The 19170-nt window shown below is 39.1% G+C and overlaps 1 protein-coding gene across 2 annotated transcripts in view; it reads right to left on the bottom strand.

The window, feature by feature from the left end:
- The window catches only part of CA1 (carbonic anhydrase 1), a 52787-nt gene that overhangs the window by 19113 nt on the left and 14504 nt on the right, over positions 1 to 19170 (bottom strand). The window contains exon 2 of one of the 2 annotated variants that reach the window (XM_003269518.3): positions 4988 to 5041. The gene's annotated coding sequence lies outside the window, so the exon portion shown is untranslated. Of the gene's footprint in view, positions 1 to 3099; positions 3175 to 4987; positions 5042 to 19170 lie in introns of both variants that reach the window. The other variant, XM_003269517.4, reaches the window with a different exon arrangement.

Below are 19170 nucleotides of genomic sequence, written 5' to 3'. Positions count from 1 at the left end.
AGACTGCACCGCTGCACTCCAGCCTGGGCAACAAGAGCGAAACTCTATCTCTAACTAAATAAATAATAAAATTCTGCACAAATATAAATGATCAACATAAGCCTGAAAAAAAAAAAAGGAATTTGATTTCAACTCTCAGGCAAATAGATGATGATATAAAACAAAATAGTTCAAATACTGCATGTGGCCTGAAATTCAAACACTTGCTTCATAGATACATGTTTGCTGTAGATTAAACTAAATCCTATATGTAAATATGAAAAGAGATAAGTTCTCAAGTGTAAATATTAAGGGAGGTGAAGATCAGTTCTATTAGTTACCTTGTAGTAACATCCTTCATGCATCTGTTTGGGGGTTCTAGCTACCTAAAATCTTTTTAAGATTAAAAAACGTCTTCTTACTCCTGAAATCAGCTTTGTTAGCTCTTAAATCCTTTTATCAAAGACTAGATTTCTAAAATACATTTGTAATGACATGTCTTTTCTTAATCCAGTGGTTCCCAACGTATGGTTTGTAAATCACCTGCTTCAGAGTCACCTGAAGTGATATTAAGATACAATGTGTGTGTCTCAACCAATCCTTTATTTTTGTGAATGGCCTTGGCCAGTTTAGATGATCAACAAATAAACTCTTTTAGTAAGTATTGGTAGCTTTGTTAGAGGTATCTGGGAGTTAGATGACTCCACCCTCACAATCTAATTACCAAGAGGTGTATTTCAGTGAAAGCAAGTCTTCAACAATCAAATTTCCCAAGTGTACATGTGTTATAATCAAACAGCCAGAAAATAGTCATATGTCTTGCCTGTAATTTCAGGTGGGCTGGCTGCAAGTGAGGCTCACCAACCAGCACCTTGCATGAAAAGCTCACTCCAAACAGACATCAATGACATCAAGTCCTCTTTTGGGTCAGGCAGCTGAGTTCAGTGGGGCTTAGACCTCACATACTCCATCAATGGCATTTGAGTGCTGGGCTTCTCCACTCCTATTCTTGTTCATACAAGACATTTTCTGGGTCCAGAAAATTATTCCTTCTCAGTTACTACTCTTGATACCACTAATTGTACAAAATTCTTTCTAACATCTTTTATAGTAAATAACAAAACTTTAGGTGTTGATTTCACTACAAATAGCTAAGTAGCCACCTCTGAAGAGGGCGGGTCCTGATTAGGACACTATCAAGCATTCCTATTAGGCATTAGATTATATGAACAAAAGTTATTTATACTGAAGTGATGTATAATTATAACACTACTGAATCAAAATCTCTGCATGCAAGACCTGGGAATCTATGTTTTTAACAAACATTTCCAGGTAATATATTAAAAACATATTTGTAGACTTTCACAAACATTTTTAAAAATCCTAAATGCTGTTTTCTTGACATGCTTTCTCCTTTAGGAAGAATACTGAATTAATATTCACTTCAACAGCCACTTCAAAAACTACTCACTGTTTTTCTAAATTAGATTCCCCCTATAAGATTTCTTGAATTTTTAATGCTTTTACTAGTACCTAACTCCAGTGAATAAATTTTTTTTTCATTCATTTTTTGTGATACCCATTTAACTATTAAGTCACTATGCTAAATACAGGGTGGTGACTTGCTCTCCAGTAGTTTTTAAATCAAATGCTCAAGTCAGAGCCATGATTAAGTAAAGACAAGTACAATAACTAAATGCCTTCTAGTACTGGAAATACTAATTGTTGCCTGCAGGAGATTGTCATTTTAATTTACTCTTATCTGATCTTTGTCTTAGTAGATCTATCAAAGAAAAGTAGCAAGAGCACTATTTGAACTAATGATTTGCAGAACAACTCATTACTCAAGGGCAGGGTTCACAGAAAAAGTACATTACAGAGGTCCTCTTTACTGATCTTAAAAGAGTAAACAAAGACATGTAATGAGAATGAAGCCGTATCTACAATGTTCCTTTAGTCTCTAGACTGTCTTTTGCTTCACAGTTATTTTTAAGAATTAGCATTAACTGTAAAATTTTTTAATCTGTCTAACCCAATTTCTTTGAGTAATGCTATTTCTTTATGATAAACCTGGGTTAATAAGTATAAAATACCTAAAAATATTTTCTAAATGAGGATTAACGATTAATGCACATAGCGGATGCATAGTAAAAGATGGCTTTTATTTTTTACTGAGTGTGCTACTACTAATAGAAAACTGTGTGGGCTATGGTTGAAACTTAAATGCAGCCAGGTGTTAAGAAGAACACAAGGCTGTCTTGAGCTTCCAAGGATTTGATGATGTACATTAGCTGATCAGCCTTGAAATCAAGGGACATAATCTGACCCCCTCACCCCGGAGTTTTTCTAATAAATGGGGAAGGAATAAATGGAATGATTACAAGTGCTTTCTGATTTTTAAAAAATCTTTTTATTTTTAGCCTCTACACTAAGGACACAACAGGTGCTTTTAAAGAAAGAAATAGAAATAGTTTCTTTTAGAATAGCCCAATAGAATGAGACCATTTTACTCCTGTACTTTTTTTACTCACATGATCTTAATTTATAACTTTTAAGAAGTTCAGAGGCTGAGAAAAACAAATATCAGTATTTCCATTTCAAAAGGAAGAAAGAGGCTTTCACAGATGAGAAAAGCCAGATGACTTTGTCCAAAGTCAGATGAAAGTGTTAAAAGTGGAATGTCAAGTCTTTAAACTCTGGGTCAAGAATTCTTCCCACTATGATAAATTATAAAATCAAACTAACAATAACTTTTTTCATTACTTTTTACTTTATTATCACAAAAGAGTTTAGTCATATGGGAAGCTATTACCTCACAACAGTCATTGTAGTTTCCCTAAAACAGACCCTATAACTTTGGCTTGATTTTGTCCATGGGTGCTGGTGATGGAGTATAGACCACCATTATCTTTGGAGAGAATGCATGCTGCATGCTGTGGTTTTTGCATCTCCACAGCTAGCCTGCCCAGCCCACGAAGCTATCACATGCATCCCTACTGAGGCTTTTTCAGGGCCTACCATTTCCACATTTCTGTGGAGAGACCAAGCTACTTGTGATTTATGCTTCCTGATTCCAGTGTAGCTGGTGAATGCATATTCTACATTTCCACAAAAATCTACTTTATTTCTTCCAGTCCTAGGTGTAAAGGATCAGCCTACAGGATGGAACAAAATAGGTCCTCCTCCCTTCTATTTCTAGAATAAGAAGGAGAAAAAAGCAAAATTATTTGTTAGGGTCTTCACAGCAAAATTTCAGAAAAGAATCTTGTCCTCTTAGCTAAAGGCAAAATAGCAAGGTTTGAATGAAAGTCCTTCCTGATCCTGTTTCCTTTATGCAAAAGGTTACTTGGGCAATTAATTTAGCTGGTCAAGGCCATGTCTTATTCTGAATTTCCTGTTTTACTTTCTAAAAATTTTTTTTCAAGTTGCTCCAGGCAAATGAGAGTTACCTAAACATATACAATAAGCAGATTTCTGAGAAAGGTTTAGCTCTAAGTAAGTGAAGAATTTTCAGGCCTCTTAAAGATCTTTGATATCGCGCAACTCTTCTGTCCTCAGTGACTCCCACAGAAGGAGTGCAGGGCAGCTTCTCCTGTGGTTTCTTAGGGCTCTTTTAGCTTCTGGAATCAGAAAACTCTGGAGAGGCTGCTTAGACAACAGTTTTCAAGTGTGACTTGAAAGGCTCTGCATTTCAAAACCCCAGGGTTATGGGTGAAGAGGTGTTGAATGAAAGGCTCTTAATTGCATCGCCTTGCACCTAGTTTATCTGGCCCTGTGATGGAGTTCCTTAATATGCAACACTTGGACATTGCAATAGTCCTAATTCCTTTAAGACTGTCCCAGACTCTGCCTTTAACTAGTTGGTAAAGTTCCACATAGCCTTTGTGCAACTGCCTGAGGGTTGCAAAATGAGGGGATGACATGTTGGCAAGTGCCTCAGTTTTCCGTCATCACCCAGGAGGCAGCCAGAACCAGTCTGGTGAGAAAGAACTCCAGGAAAAACACCTCCCCAGGTTCGTGTCAATAACACTTTTAAAATGGAGATCCACAGAACCCAAAGGAGTTCTTATGGGCCTCATAGGCTAAGAACCAAGCTCAGTTAGAATGAAGCTAATGAATGTGGACTTCTTAGAACAAATAGGGCTGATTTTATGCAGTGATTTGATCTGGGGAAGATGAATTCTTGGCAATATTCTCAATTCCTCCTATTGGTAATTCCTAGGGGTGCTTGCTAGCCAGGGTTCACGTTCGATGTTCTTATAATGCGATCTTTTGTCACTCCTATCTCAGGCTCCAAGAGTCCTCATACAGTCCCCTGCAGAGTTGGACAGGATTTTACTGCGTGGTCGCTTGCGGCTGGCAACAGCTGTTGCTACCCTTTTTTATCCACATTTATTTTTGTGTGTTAAGATTGTGTTTCTAGTCCTCCCCCAACTTCTGATACTACACACTTGCCAAATTGTTTGCTGGTGAATATGATTTTATTAGTAAAGGCAAGTGACTTCTTCCAAGGGAGCATTGACTGTTTATGTAGTGGCTTTATGTAGCCACTTTGGTTAATGTTTTTAAAAGACTCATTTTAACTTTAAAATCAGAGGTGGCAAATGAAACTTTGCTTAAGGATTCATGTCCCTAAAATGTAATGTTGTAGTGGTAAGGAAAAAAGGAATCATCTTTTAGCAGCAGCTAGGTATAATGAAGTTTGCAGAAAAGAAAAATAGGGTGTATTTTATTAGATCCAATATTGACAGCACTGCTCTAGCATGATGGACGTGCCTTCTGTATGAGATGAGTATGACATCCACTCAGAAAACAGCCCAGTGGGGAGAGAAATGCCAGCAATAATAGATGTGACCTTTTAGTGCCTTGGCCATTGGCATCGCCTGAGGGTAATCCTAGATCACCCATTTTTCCATTTGGATGTAGCTGAGACTGACAGGGCAGGTGTCCTGCCTAAAGCAACTGATTTACTGATTTACGGGCAGCTTTCAGTCTTCTTCCTACTTGCCTCTTGCAAAGTGAACTTGAAAATCCAGTTCTTTTCACTACCTCTGCAGAAAACCTAGAGGCAAGCACAGGATTTATTCTTTGTTACTTGTAAGGCTGCTGTTGAAGTAATGCAAAGGTCGATTAAATGACATACCATAAAGATTTTTAGTATTGTTATTAAACCCAGTAGGATTAAAATGTAGCTACTGATGAAAGACTTGAACTGCAGTGTCTAGATGAAGCTAATTTGAACACAACTTAATCCCCTCATCATAATATGAACAAGGAACAAAACAAACGGTACCATGGCAGTTGGGCACTGTCTCAGACACCACAACTTCTGGTTGTTGAAATTAGCTATGGGTTGATTTTGTAACTCATAGTTACATATTACCATTAATGTCACCAACCTGTCTCCTTAAACACCAGGTCTGCACCCAAATCATTCAACCTAATCTCAAGGGGTGGATGGAGAAAATGTGTTTTGAACTCAATGATCCATGGCTTCTTAGGGTGTAAAATTTGGGCTAGACAGCACTGAGTGTGGGAGGGGAGAGAATCACATTTGGCCCCGCTACATGTTATAAGTGGCACTTGCAGAATCCTGGCTCCCTCTCTCTACATCCTCAGCAGGAAAAGTGCTTAAAACCATTTGAGGGGGCATACCTTAGTAACATCCTGAATAGACATGTGTGAACCTGTCTTTTCTGGAAGCTAGATTTAGGTTAGCTTGAATGTCTAACCAATACCTGTATGCCTGCTTTCCATTCTGCCCTGTGCCATCTGGAGCAACTCAGCTCTCTGGACCTTTGCCCCAGTTTTCCAATCTAGACTGTGACCTTGCCTTTGACCTGTGGTTAGTCTTGTTTCACAGCCACTGACTGCTGCCTATGTCAGGATGCATGCCCCTGCTCTGCCCATCCCCTTCCTGCCAGCTCAGCCCCCAGCTCCATTTTTTTTTTTTTTTTTTTTTTTTTTTGAGACATAGTCTCACTCTGTTGCCCAGGCTGGAGTGCAGTAGTGTGATCTCAGCTCACTGCAACCTCTGCCTCCCAGATTCAAGCGATTCTCGTGCCTCAGCCTCCAAGTAGCTGGGACTACAGGCATGTGCCACCATGCTTGGCTAATTTTTGTATTTTTAGTAGAGATGGGGTTTTGCCAAGTTGGACAGACTGGTCACAAACTCAGCCTAGCTTCTAATCCAGGACCTCTTACACCATCCTATTCCATGGTCTGATGCTGACCACTAGTTGAGTTCAGGCTCAAGTGACTGCTTAGACCAGAGGCTGAGAGTTTAGGCCTGGGAAGAATACTGCTGAAGGACCCAAGTCCCAGAGGGGAGAGTACAGGCTGCTTTGAGCCAGAAACAAAGGGCACTGTGTGCTCTCCAATGGTCAAAAATTTGAGGAGAAATATCTGGCTTAAGTGGGAGAAAAGTGAAAGCAGGAAGAACATGAGCCATTAATCTTGTGCCACACTAATAACTAACATGAGGCTATAGACTTGCAACTCAGCTCACTTGGGTAGCATTTGCGTCTTGAGTTTCTCACACACTGTGAAAAATCACCGAGGGGTATTTTTATTTATGATCTTAATTTAATTTTGTTGAACGGGTACCATGTTCATGTGGTTTCAAAGGTATAAAAGGGTACAAAATAAAAAACAATCTTCTCCCATTTTCTGTCCCAGAGAAAACCAAAGTTATGAATTTATTTCATACATTTAAAGAGATATTTGATGCATATACATGGGTATAACTGCATGTATTATTTTGCTCTTTTGAAAAAAATACAAATAATACATACTGTATACACTTTTTTGTCCCTTACTTTTTCCCCTTAATACATTAGAATTTGGCCCTATTACTATACAAAAAGTAATTTTTTTTTCTTTTTGTTTTACATGTTTTGTTTTACTTTTTTTCCTTAACTCATTATCTTGGAATTTGGCCATTATACAAAGAGTATTTTTTTTTGGCTTTGCAATGTTCTTTTTTATGGATTGCCATTGTTTATTCGGCCATTCCTCAATCAATGGACATTTAGGTTATTTCTCATTGTTATAACAAAGTTGAAATGAATGGTACATCTCCTTGTATATGGAGAGGACTGCTACTGGATACAGGAAAAGGGGTCTAGTAATATAAATACCTTGTAAATAAATACACAGATTTTTGTTCTTCTCAATGACTTCTCACTGCTTAGATTCTAATAACCATCCTGAGAGGGAGGGAAATGTAATACATACTTTTTCTTTTCTTTTCTTTTTTTGAGACAGAGTCTCACTCTGTCACCCAGGCTGGAGTGCAGTGACGTTGATCTCGGCTCACTGCAACCTCTGCCTCCTGGGTTCAAGAGATCCTCCCAGCTCAGCCTCCCGAGTAGCTGGGATTACAGGCCAGTGCCACCACACCCAGCTAATTTTTTTATTTTTTTTTTTATTTTTAGTAGGGATGGGGTTTCACCATGTTGGCCAGGCTGGTCTCAAACTCCTGACCTCAAGTGATCCGCCCACCTTGGCCTCCCAAAGTGCTGGGATTATAGGTGTGAGCTACTGTGCCTGGCCCATTTTTCTTTCATTTTTTCTTTTTTTCTTTTTTAACACAAGGAAAAACATATCTAGAGAGAGGCAAAGGTGACAGCTTTCTTTAAAGGGAAAGTTGAATGGAAAGAAATTAATCTCTTAGATACACCCCAGACTACCACTTTTTAGCAGAGAAGTCCATTCTTCCTTCCAGAAAAAGTGCTAAGAAAAAATCTTGTTGGGATGATCTGTTTTTAGAGCTCTTTAAAAAATATCTGTTTCCTCACACATATACAAAGTAAAGGAAAGCAAATAGCTCATAGAACAAGGACGACTTTTACATGATTGATAGCAGATTCAAGGTGGAGTCACCAGTGGAAGTCACTGAGACAACAGAGAAGAGAGATCTTTCAAGGTGGTGAACCAGCTTCTGACTGAAGGGTGTGTGTGGTGGTGGGGAGGCAGGAGCAGTCTCATTGTCCTTATAAATAGCTCTCCAGGAAAACTTTTGTGTTTGATATAAAGAGAGAAAACAAGTTTGTGAGCACAGTCTTAAAACCAAGGGATCATACCTTAGTTACATCCTGGAATAAACATGTATGAACCTGTCTTTTCTGGAAGCTAGATTTAGGTTAGCTTGAATGTCCAACCTATACCTGTATGCCTGCTTCCCATTCTGTCCTGTGCCATCTGGAGCAACTCAGCTCTCTGGACCTTAGCCCTAGTCTTCCAATCTACACTGTGACCTTGCCTTTGATCTGTGGTTGGTCTTATATCACAGCAACTGACTGCTGCCTGTGTCAGGATGCATGTCCCTGCTCTGCCCATCCCCTTCCTGCCAGCTCAGCCCAGCTGCTACTTCTTTTATCTCACCCTGTTTCATGGCCTGATACTGACCATTAGTTGAGTTCAGGGTCAAGTGACTGCGTGAACCAGAGGTTGAGAGAAATTCAGCCAATCAGGGCACTGAGATCACTGACTGCTGTGCGAGAAAAACTGTAGCTGCAAAGGAAGAACTGGTACACACGAACACTGAGAAACATCATCCCAAAATTGTTTTTCTCTAACTGAAGTATGAAAGTGAATATACAAAGAAAGAAACTTTAAAGCTTAGTGAAAAAGCAACCAAATGTACCTGTGTACTTATTTTTTAATTTAAAAATTAAAAACAAATTTTTAAAAGACAGGGTCTTGCTCTGTCACCCAGGCTGGGTGCAGATCACTGCAGCATCCAGGTCCTGGGCTCTAGCGATCCTCCCGTCTCAGCCTCCCAAGCAGATGGGACTACAGGTGCATGCCACTATGTCTAGTTCCTTTTTTTTATTTTTTAACTTTCAGTAGAGACAGAGTATTGCTATGTTGCTCAGGCTAGTCTTGAACTCCTGGGCTCCAGGGATCCTCTTGTCTTGGCCTCTCAAATTAGGGGCATTATAGGCATGAGCCACCATGCCTGGCCCAGATTTAAATTTTTACTTTTAAAAATATATAATTTTTATTTTAAAAAAGTGATTAAGTGTATTTTATTTATTTTGTTTTAATGTAACTTGAAGCTAAACTTATTGTGTGAACCAAGCCATTTTGATCAGTGATAAATGGCAGGTCTAGTTTTTTTTCCTTCTTCTTATTGAAAGATCAAGAACCTCAGCCTGCCATGACTTTCTTGGCTTCCTTTACTAGAATTTAATCCTTCTAGTATTTGACATAATTCCTATGACAACGTGTGGACTGAATATAATGTCCTTCATTTCACAAATGAGGAGATTGAAGTTGAAATATTTTGTCACTTGCCAGAAGTCCCATGTCAGGGTGGCAGTGTTGATATTTGATCCTACTTTTTGTGCCTCCAGCCCAAGAGTTTTTTCCATGACAATCAGAAACCTTGAGATTAAAAACACATTGAATGTTGTCATATGTTGGTAAGAATAAAATACCAAAAAGAAAATGCCTTCTACACACAGCTTTTCTCATGTACTCACTCTAACCTTCTATTTGCGCAATTGGAAGCAAATATATTAGACTCATTCAGCTTCAATTTTCTTGTTTGTGAGGTAGAAATAATAATAACAACCTTACACAGTTGTGAGGATGAGTAAATAGTATATATAAAGTGTCTCATGAAAAGATAGTACTCAGTGAATGGCAACTTTCCTATAATGATAATAGTAATAATTATTATATATGAGATCAGGTAGGTGAAAATGTTTTATAAATTGCAAATTGATAAAAGTAAGGTACTCTTATTATAATTATTTTCTTACATTTAAACATATTTATTCACTATTTTTAGAATACATTTTAATGGTTGGATCCACTTAGTATATTCACTTTAGTGCTATTCTAAGCCATTATTTTAGGAACTTAAAAATTTAAAGTTAGTTTAACTGAAGTGAATACCAATGCTTCTGAAAAGTGCTTTCCTCTTTTTTTCATTTTACTTAATCTTAAAACTAAACGTCTTTCTGCAAGAAGAAATAACTCAAGACTTCTGTTGGGATCAAGTACGATTAATAGCCTGAAATCAGGAATAAAGCTGCTTTATGGAAGAGTAAGAAAATAAGGCACAGATAAATCTCCTAAATTCTTCTTTGTGTACTAGAGGAAAACAAAATAAAATTTCCTCAACCCTTAAAAACTTTGTGAGCTCTAAAACCATTCACAAACATGATTTATTATTACAGAATCCCAGTTGCACACCTGAAAACCCTGGGGCCACATGTGTTTCAGAAATCAGAATTTCTCAGATTTTTGGAAAGCAATACAACACAAATATTATATATGAATGCCCTTATCAGGGTCTGGGACAGTACCTTGTAATTGAACACATTACTATTTTTGGAGCAAATGTATGAATAGTCATAGTACCTGGAATAAATAAAGACTATAAATAGCTTCGTGTGAGGTCAGATTAGGCTCACAGATGAGTTCAGGTCAAATCAGGTCATGTGTTTTCAGAAACACTTTTGGTTTTCAGAAATTTTTGGATTTCAAAGCTGGAGATCAGAGACAGTGGAGCTGTATTTTTATCCCCAATGTGGAGCGGGTCAACACAAAGGCAACTTGTCTGGTAGGAAGATCATCAGATCCGGACCCAAGTAGGCCTGAACACCTGATCTACCTTTTACTCCTCAGAATTATTGTGGAAATTATTTCACCTCTATAAGCCTCTGTTTCCTTATCTGAAAATGGGGAAAAGAATCCTACCTTGCAGGACTGTGGTGAGGGTTAATGATAATATAGGCCAGGTATCTAGTTACCTGGTACTTACAGTATGATTGATAGCTGCTATCATTGTTCATGACAGGTGGTATCTAATGAAATAGAATAAAATCTCTTTTTTAATTATTTCAAATTTGAAAGTAGCAGAGAAAAGGGGTAGAAATTTTGTATATGAATCCCAGCAGACTTCCTGAAGGGAAAACGGGCAAGGCCCCAAAGCTTTGTCTCTGGGACTTCACATTTATTGAAACCTATTAGGCTAGACAGGATAGCAACTGACCTCAGCTCAGAGTCAGGGAAGTTCCAAAGAGTCCAAAGAGCCCCTGAAATGAAACCCCCAGGAGGGTAGAAAGAACTTGCACAGTGGGTTGGTCCCAACTGAAAGACAGGCAAATGTAGTCTGGGCCCATGAGGAATTGGACATAGGAACCTGTTTCACCCTGAGCATCTGTGGTCATGCATTCAACCTGCACGAGTGACTATGTGAATTCATTTATTTGTTCATTTAGCAATTGTTTTTGAATGTCAACTAAGCATAGATCTATGAAAATATCTAAGAAACATACAGAAACAACTCTATCTTCATTAGCATTATAGTTTATGAGGGACTTAAACAAGGAGCAACAGCAAATCACCCAAAATTGTGGTGAATTTTCTAAAGGGGTAAACTAGGTGGGCAGTGGTAAGGGCAGGAATGGGCTACTTACAAGGAGGAAGGCAAAAGGAGACAGGACAGCCATGACCAAGGTTGAGGTATGGCCAGAACACTCCTCCTCTGTGACACCTCGCTGCTGTGCTTTCTCATCACCAGCTTTTAGATGGAGTGCCATCCCCTCAGAAGGCCTTCTTGACCTCGCTAAACTTCATTTCACTCTCCACTTTCGCCAATCACTTTCTACCCATTATCCCAGTTTATTTTTTCAGAGCTTTTATAACCGTCTGAAATTATCTTTTCTAGTTTTGCATGTATTTATTAAATTCTTCCCCTCTTTAGAAGGAAAGATTCTTGAGAGCTCTGAGCATTTTGTCCAGTGTCTAAGGGTGCCTAAATATTTGTTGAATGATTAAAAGGAAAACTATGCAAAGACCTTAAAGCAAAAAAGAGCCCGATGCATTCTAGGAAATAAAACGAGGCATTTGGGTCTTGTTGATGCTAATGGCCTCCAATGAATCCTGCCTTCTGGTATCCATGCCCTTATGTAGTCTCCTCCCTTACTGACTCAGGGCATGGCCACATGACTTATTTGGCCAATGGGACATCAGCGAACAACACAAGCGAAGGCTTGATAAGTGCTTGTTTAGAACACAGATGAGCCATGTGAGAAAGTCCTGCCTGGTCTGGTCTCCTTCAAGAGGAAATACCACTTGGAGAGCAAGGTGCTGGCATTCCAGCTGTCCCAGCTGAAATTCAGCCACCCAGCTGAAATTCGCTCAGTGAGTAAGTCCAGGTAAAACCAATAGAAAGATCCACCCATCAACCCCGTAACAGTGAGAAGAGAAAAAAAGTTGTCACTCAAAGCCACTGAGTTTTTGGTGGTCTGCTGTGTGCAAAAAACCTGAAACAGAGCAGAGGCATAGTGAGCAGGCGAAGGTAGTGTGAGATGGTTTAGAAAGGAAAACAATCATTCAGAACCTTACACATGTCAAGTTACTGTATGTTAAACACAATGGAAGTTAACAGGTTTGAAGGAAGGGAAGACTTATTACTGAAAAGATCAGTTAGGAGGCTATTCCAGATATCTTTTGCTGCTTTGAGTAATGGGATATGGTGGAAAAGACCCGGCACCAGTTCCCAGGCTTAGGCCTTATCAGACTGGCAGCCTCTACTTCCCTTCTGTAGGAACACTCTCTGGGAGGCCTGAGCATCTGTTTAGAAAGCTAATTATTCTGCTGGAGCAATTACATGGAGAGGCTCCTTTACCCGGCTCCGCCCCCAAATTCAAGAGGAGGAGATATACCTTATCTTTCTATGGGAAGAGTGCAGTCCACCATAAGGTCCCAGATATTATCTCTTAATCCTCACAATACCAGTATAATGTAATTACTATCACTCAAATTTTTACAGATGAGAAAAATGAAGTTTAAATGATCTATATAGCTTTGCCCAAACTTTCACAGAAGTGGAGGCAGCATTTTAACTTAGGTCTTCCTAATTCCAAAAGCAAGATATTGCCAATATAAGATCTGGATGGGCTCTGGGTTGGCAATATATGAGAGTTTTGGTGGCAGAAAGAGAGGAGGTGAAAAGTTGTGTTAGAGTTAGGGAGAAGATAAATGGAAAGAAAGCGATATTCCAGGAAAGCAACTTTTTCTTCTTACTACTCTTCTGCCAAACTGTAGATGACCCTCTGTGACAACCATAACTAAGTATGAGCTCTGAAGAACAACACATCCTTATTCTGTCTGGTTGGTGTACAAGGGTAATTGCCATTGAAAGTAATGGCAGAAACCATAATTACCCTTTTACATCAACCTAATAAGTTTTCCACAATTACTATTGTTTCAGATCCATTTAAAAGGAAAAATACTTATTGAAGCATAGTCATTAGTAGCTAAAAACTAGAAACCAATTACATATCAGCCAACAGGAGAATAGACAAGTACACTGTGGCATTGTTATACAGTAGAGTATAAACAGAACTATATGCTGAACATACATAATTCTCAAAAACATAATTAATCAAGAAAAGTTAAATTGGGGAACAACGTATATAGCATAATACCAATTTTATAATGTTTAAAAATATGCATAGCAATGCAACATGTAACTTACAAATTCAGACTAGGTAGCAATCACATGAACAATACACTCGAGAAAAATAACTACCTGTTCAGGTGATTGTAGTTGCCTCCAGGAAGGAAAAAATAAAGCAAGAAAATGGGAAATCTAGATTAAAGCTTCAATCTTATCAATAATTTATTATTATTATTTTTAAATGAAGCAAATATGGCAGGTAGAAACAAAAGGAACTCTTTTCAAGGTGATTTTGGTGAGATCAAAGGCCAAAGCAAAGTTGTGTGAAGGCTTAGGTGGTAATTTGTAAAAATTTTAGCCCATTAGTTCACCAAGTACAACACAGGACCTTGAACACAGTGAGAACTGAAAGAAATGACGTGTTACTTTGTACCTTGATGCTGTGCAGTTGGGAAGGCACCCACACTCTGTACGCTACTCAGCAAGGCCATATTCTTTTAATGGTTTTCAGAAGCCAAGGGAGAGAGGAAGTGCCTTTTAAAAATAGCTTTTGAGGCAAGAAAGGCCATAACTGGAAGGCCAGATGGAAGAACATGAGCAGACTTGTTTCTGAGCACATGAAACATCCAAGAATTAACATGGTGGGTTTTGATTGGAGTGGAGTATGGGGAGAATCTATTCTTGCAGGCCAGATCTATGAGTCAGTGACTTCATTCGGTGGATGAGTCCTAGGGAAATTCAAGTAACTCTTAAAAATAGAAAGACCTGGAATTGCTAACGAATGAAAAATAAGAGTCAACCACTTGTAAATGATGATATCAGGACCCTTCTTGTGTTAATTGGTGGAGAGGGTTTGGAAGAAGAGACACTGAACCTCGAATGAAAAGGAAGCCCTGCATGGAAATGACATGAGACAGGACAGGGCAGCTGGAGAAACAAAAGACCAATTTCATCAACGGTTATTTTCTGTTTATCTTTGTTTGTGCAAGAGCACAGAAAAAGCTGCTTGCAACAGTCTTTCACATATTGTTGATAACTTGGTAGGTATTATAACAAAGGCTTATTCCACGGATGCCCCTGAAAATGTGGGCATGTATCTTATCTCTGTGCACTGGCCTCTTTGATATACCCTGGGACATCCAGATACCCTGAAACCTGAGTCCTGGGGCTTAAAACCCACTTACTGGTATTGTGTATGATTTACCAATAAGGAGACTAAATTCCCTGGAAGACCGTGGAAAACATGTGCTGATGTTCCAGACAAATTACATTTTCTGGTTGTAACATTTGGTTAAAAAGAAGACACTGAAAAAGCAAGCTATGAACATATAGAAAGAATGGTTCAAGTCCCATTGAATCTTTGTTAGCCAGTCTTTGGGAACAAATTCCATAGTCCTTCTTCCATAAATCCTTCTAGAAAGATAAAATATGAGATTTTGTAGCCTTTTACCTCCTCTAACCCTAACTTGCTTGAAATATCTAGTAATTTTTCATATCTTAAATAGAAAAATCAAGCCAGCCAAATTTTATTTATAAGAAGATGAAATACCAGTTTTCCCTGAAAGTAGGCCTAAATGTAAAACTAAAGACACTGCTGACCTTTCCTTGTCAATCTAAAAGGTAAAAAATTTTAAAAATGGCCTGGGCACTCAATAGTAAAGCCTTTTTAGAAAACAATACAAGCGTTGGCTGGGTGTAGTGGCTCAGGCCCATAATCCCAGCACTTTGGGAGGTCAAGGCAAGAGTATCACTTGAGCTCAGGAATTCCAGACCAGCCTGGGCAACATGGCCAAACCCCATTTCTACTAAAAAACACAAAAATTAGCCAGGCGTGGTGGCATGTGCCTGTAGTCCCAGCTTCTTGGGGGACTGAGGCAGAAGGATTGCTTGAGCCTGGGAGGTCAAAGCTGCAGTAACCTGTGTTCACGGCACTGCACTCCAGCCTGGGCGACACCCCCTGTCTCTAAATAAATAAATAAATATATACATAAACAATTAAAAGTGATACAAGCATAACTCTTGTTTCTCATCTCCGGTAACTGTAAATGGCATTATACCATCCATATTTCTTAAGGAAGAAACCTATGAGTCCTCTTTTTATATTTCCTTTCACAAAATCTATTTATCAAATCAGCAGCAAGTTTAATAGCTTCTTCCTCCTAAACATAATTTAAATCATCTACTTTTGTACCACCATCTGCCATCACCATTTCTCTCTTGCAGAACCACCAGGCCCTGGGGAGACCTCACTCCTGGAGAGAATGTGGGTTCTGCAAGAAGTAATTGATCCCTTCAGGAAATGCACCTTTTCCCTCTAAACACAAAGCAAAACCACCCAAAACTGAGAACCGGACCTTAGAGGCACACGTTGTCCCATCCTGAGAGTGGATGCCAATAATAACTCTGAGGCTCAGACCACTGGGAGGGGAAATCCGAATCTGTGACTCTTCCGCTCAGACACTCTCAAGGGAGCTGAACTGGTTCACGGTTGCTGATGACCACTGGCTACTATCTCTTTAAGGAAAGATTGTCCAGTTTAGGAATTTAGGACTCCCCCAAATCATCAAATAATGAGTTCATGAAGACCACCAGATACCCAAGAAGATAAGCACTGTATGTGTCAAATACGTTTAAAAAGATAATAAAGAAGAAAATGTTAAAGAGATATCAGATGTGGCCAGGCACCATGGCTCACACCTGTAATCTCAGCACTTTGGGAAGCCGAAGTGGGATGATTGCTTGATGCCAGGCGTTTGAGACCAGCCTGGCCAACATGAAGAAACCCTCTCTCTACTAAAAATACACAAGTTAGCCGGGCATGGTGGCAGGCACCTGTAATCCCACCTACTTGGGAGGCCGAGACAGGAGAATCACTTAAACCCAGGAGGCGGAGGTTGCAGTGAGCCATCACACCACTGCATCCCCTGGGTGCAATGTGAGATGCCCTGTAGGTGACAGAGCAAGACTCTGTCAAAAAATAAAATAAAATAACAGACATGAAGTATTGAGCTTGATGTCTAACACTCAGTGGGGCTTACTATGTGGAAACTCCATGTGGATTGCACCTCATCCTTTCTTCACTGGACCAGCGCTATTAGCACCAATTCACCAGCTACTATCATCTGAAGGTACACATTGATCATGCAAGTTACCTTCTCTGGGCAGGCAATCCACATCTTTATGGTATTGAGTTTATGGCAGACCATACAGAGAAGTAATATAGTAGTTTTCTACTGCTGCTGAAACAAATCACCAAAAGTTTAGCCTCTTACAATACAAACGTATTCTCCTGACACTTCTGGCAGTCACAAATCCAAAATACGTTTTTGGGGCTAAAATCTAGGAGTTGGCAGGGTTGCATTCCTTCTGCAGTCTCTAGGGGAGAATTTGTTTTGTTGTCTTTTCCAGTTTCTATATGCCTCCTACCTTCCTTGGCTTATGATTCCTTCTCCATCCTCAAAGTGGGCAGTATAAAATCTTCTCTCCCTCTTCTTTTCTTCCTCCTTCTTATAAGAATCTTTGTGATTATATCAGGCTCATCTGGATGAATCAGAATAATCTCCCATCTCAGGATCCTTCATTTAATCACATCTGTGAAGTTCCTTGTGTTGTGTAAGACATTTTCAAAGATTCTGGGTATTAAGATGTGGACATCATTGGGGCCAATTATTTAGCCTACTACAGGTAGGAAGCAAGGGGAAACTTCTCAAGGACTCATTTAGTGATGGTGGCGTTTGAAGCTGGTGGTGGCTGGCATATTGAGAAGGAAACAGGCCAAATGGGAAATAAAAGATGATTTTTGGCCCTGGGTGTAATTGAATTGGCATATTTTGAGGGGGTGGAATTCAAGGAAATTAGCTTCACTGAGAGCTGAAAAAGATTCATGGATTTTACTTTCTAAAAAGCAAAATTGGGAGTATAATTGTGGTGCATAAGGGGAGAGCAAGGGGAGTTAGTGATGGTTGAAATAATAAAATGTATGAATAGTTTCATTACTAAAGCATATCATTCTCTGGATATTGATGGATATCATTCAATTGGCTGTAGTTGATGTAGCAGGAAAGAGTCATCCATCGATTCTATTGATTCTATTGAAATTTTTAGGCAGATAACATATATTATTTTGATGAAAATATCAATGCTGATATTAGCAATAGATACATGAGAAGAAGCAATTAAAAAGAACTAAAGATGTGTGGTTTGGCAGAATGATTATCAATATAGTCATCTGTGTGAACTGCTTACCTTCAATTCCCTTGTGGCACAATAGCACGAAAGCAAGTCAGGGTAATGTGAGTTTTATTTTATAAGGGCTGTTAAGTCTACATAGGTTTGCTTAGTCATCATGGTTGCTGTTTTGTGTCATGTCCATTCACTTATAATTTAAAGAAAAAGTAAAGGGAACATATATCTTTCACAACAGTTTTGCTTTTGGCAACCTCTTGTTGCTTTTACTACTGAGAGAAATTCCAGTTCTTTAAGAGTTAATTTAAAAAAAAAACTTTGCCCGCATCTTTCCAATTCCTGGAATACCATTCACAGGAGCACAGCACAATAAATAATTCTGTTCATGCAGGTGATAAATGCTGTTGAGGGCTCCACTTGCGAACCATTTAAGAAATACAGATTTACATACTTTCAAGGCATATCTGTGAAAATGTCAGTTCTTTAACTAAACACTCATCTACACAGCCTTTCTGCTAAAGGGAGCACCACCTGAGTGACTTGCCCACACTCTGAGCTCTTCCTGCCTCCAAATGAATTGGTGATTGTTGCCTTCCTGCCTCCAGTGTGTTGGTTACTGTTGCCATCCTTATCAAAGGTAAGGGTCCAGGCCCACCGGCTTGGAGTTATCTGTGTCTCCTTCCCTTTCCTTAGGCTCTCGTGGTAAATGCTGACAATTCTATCTTCACAACCCCTCTGGTGTTCTTTCCTTCCTTCTCCTTTCATCACCATTGCCTCTTACCTGCTGACATCAAATCACATCCTAACTGACCTCATTGCCTAAGCCTTTGCTTCCTCATATCCAACTAAAGACCTACTGCAAGAATGATAGCCCTGAAGCCCTGTTCCAGTCAGCTCATTCATGGTCAGGGAATTTTCAACAGCTTCTCATTGCTTTGCATAAAAGGCAAACACCACCACCTAGCAGGCAAGGTCCTCAGATCTACTTTTCCAGATTTTTATTTCAATAGTTTCCTTTATACTGTTTATTTTTCAGTAAAGCAGGACTATATGTTGTCCCCAAATTTCTTTTCTTTCTTTTCTTTTTTCTTTTTTTTTAAATAGATACAGGGTCTCACCATGTTGCCCAGGCTGGTCTTGAGCTCCTGGGCTCAAGCAATCTGCCCACCTTGGCCTCCCAAAATGCTGGAGTTACAGGCATGAGTCACTGCACCTGGCTATTAACCCCAAATTTATTCTGTGTCTTTCTCTCTTTACCTTCAGACTTTGCGATGTGCTGCTCTTTAATCTGAAATGCCCAACTCTTGTCCCAAACACACACGTCCACTTGTGAAAATCTAACCTATCATCAAAAGTACATCTCAGATGATAGGTATTTCTTGAATAAAGTCTTTCATCTTTGCATTGCCATAGAGTTTGTTTTACATCTTTCTTATGACAGCACTCGCACATTCAAACCTTGGTTATATTTATGTGTATACTTGTCTCTCCACCAGATGGGTAGTAAGACTCTTAAAACCAGAGTCCGAATTTTATCAATCCTAGGAATCTTCCATTCTCTTCAGTAGATAACCAAAAACTTT

The sequence above is a fragment of the Nomascus leucogenys genome, chromosome 16 (genome assembly GCF_006542625.1).
Source record: "Nomascus leucogenys isolate Asia chromosome 16, Asia_NLE_v1, whole genome shotgun sequence".
In the NCBI taxonomy this organism is placed as follows: Eukaryota; Metazoa; Chordata; class Mammalia; order Primates; family Hylobatidae; genus Nomascus; species Nomascus leucogenys.
Note: the sequence above shows the minus strand (reverse complement) of the source record. Positions and strands in the feature narration are given on the sequence as shown.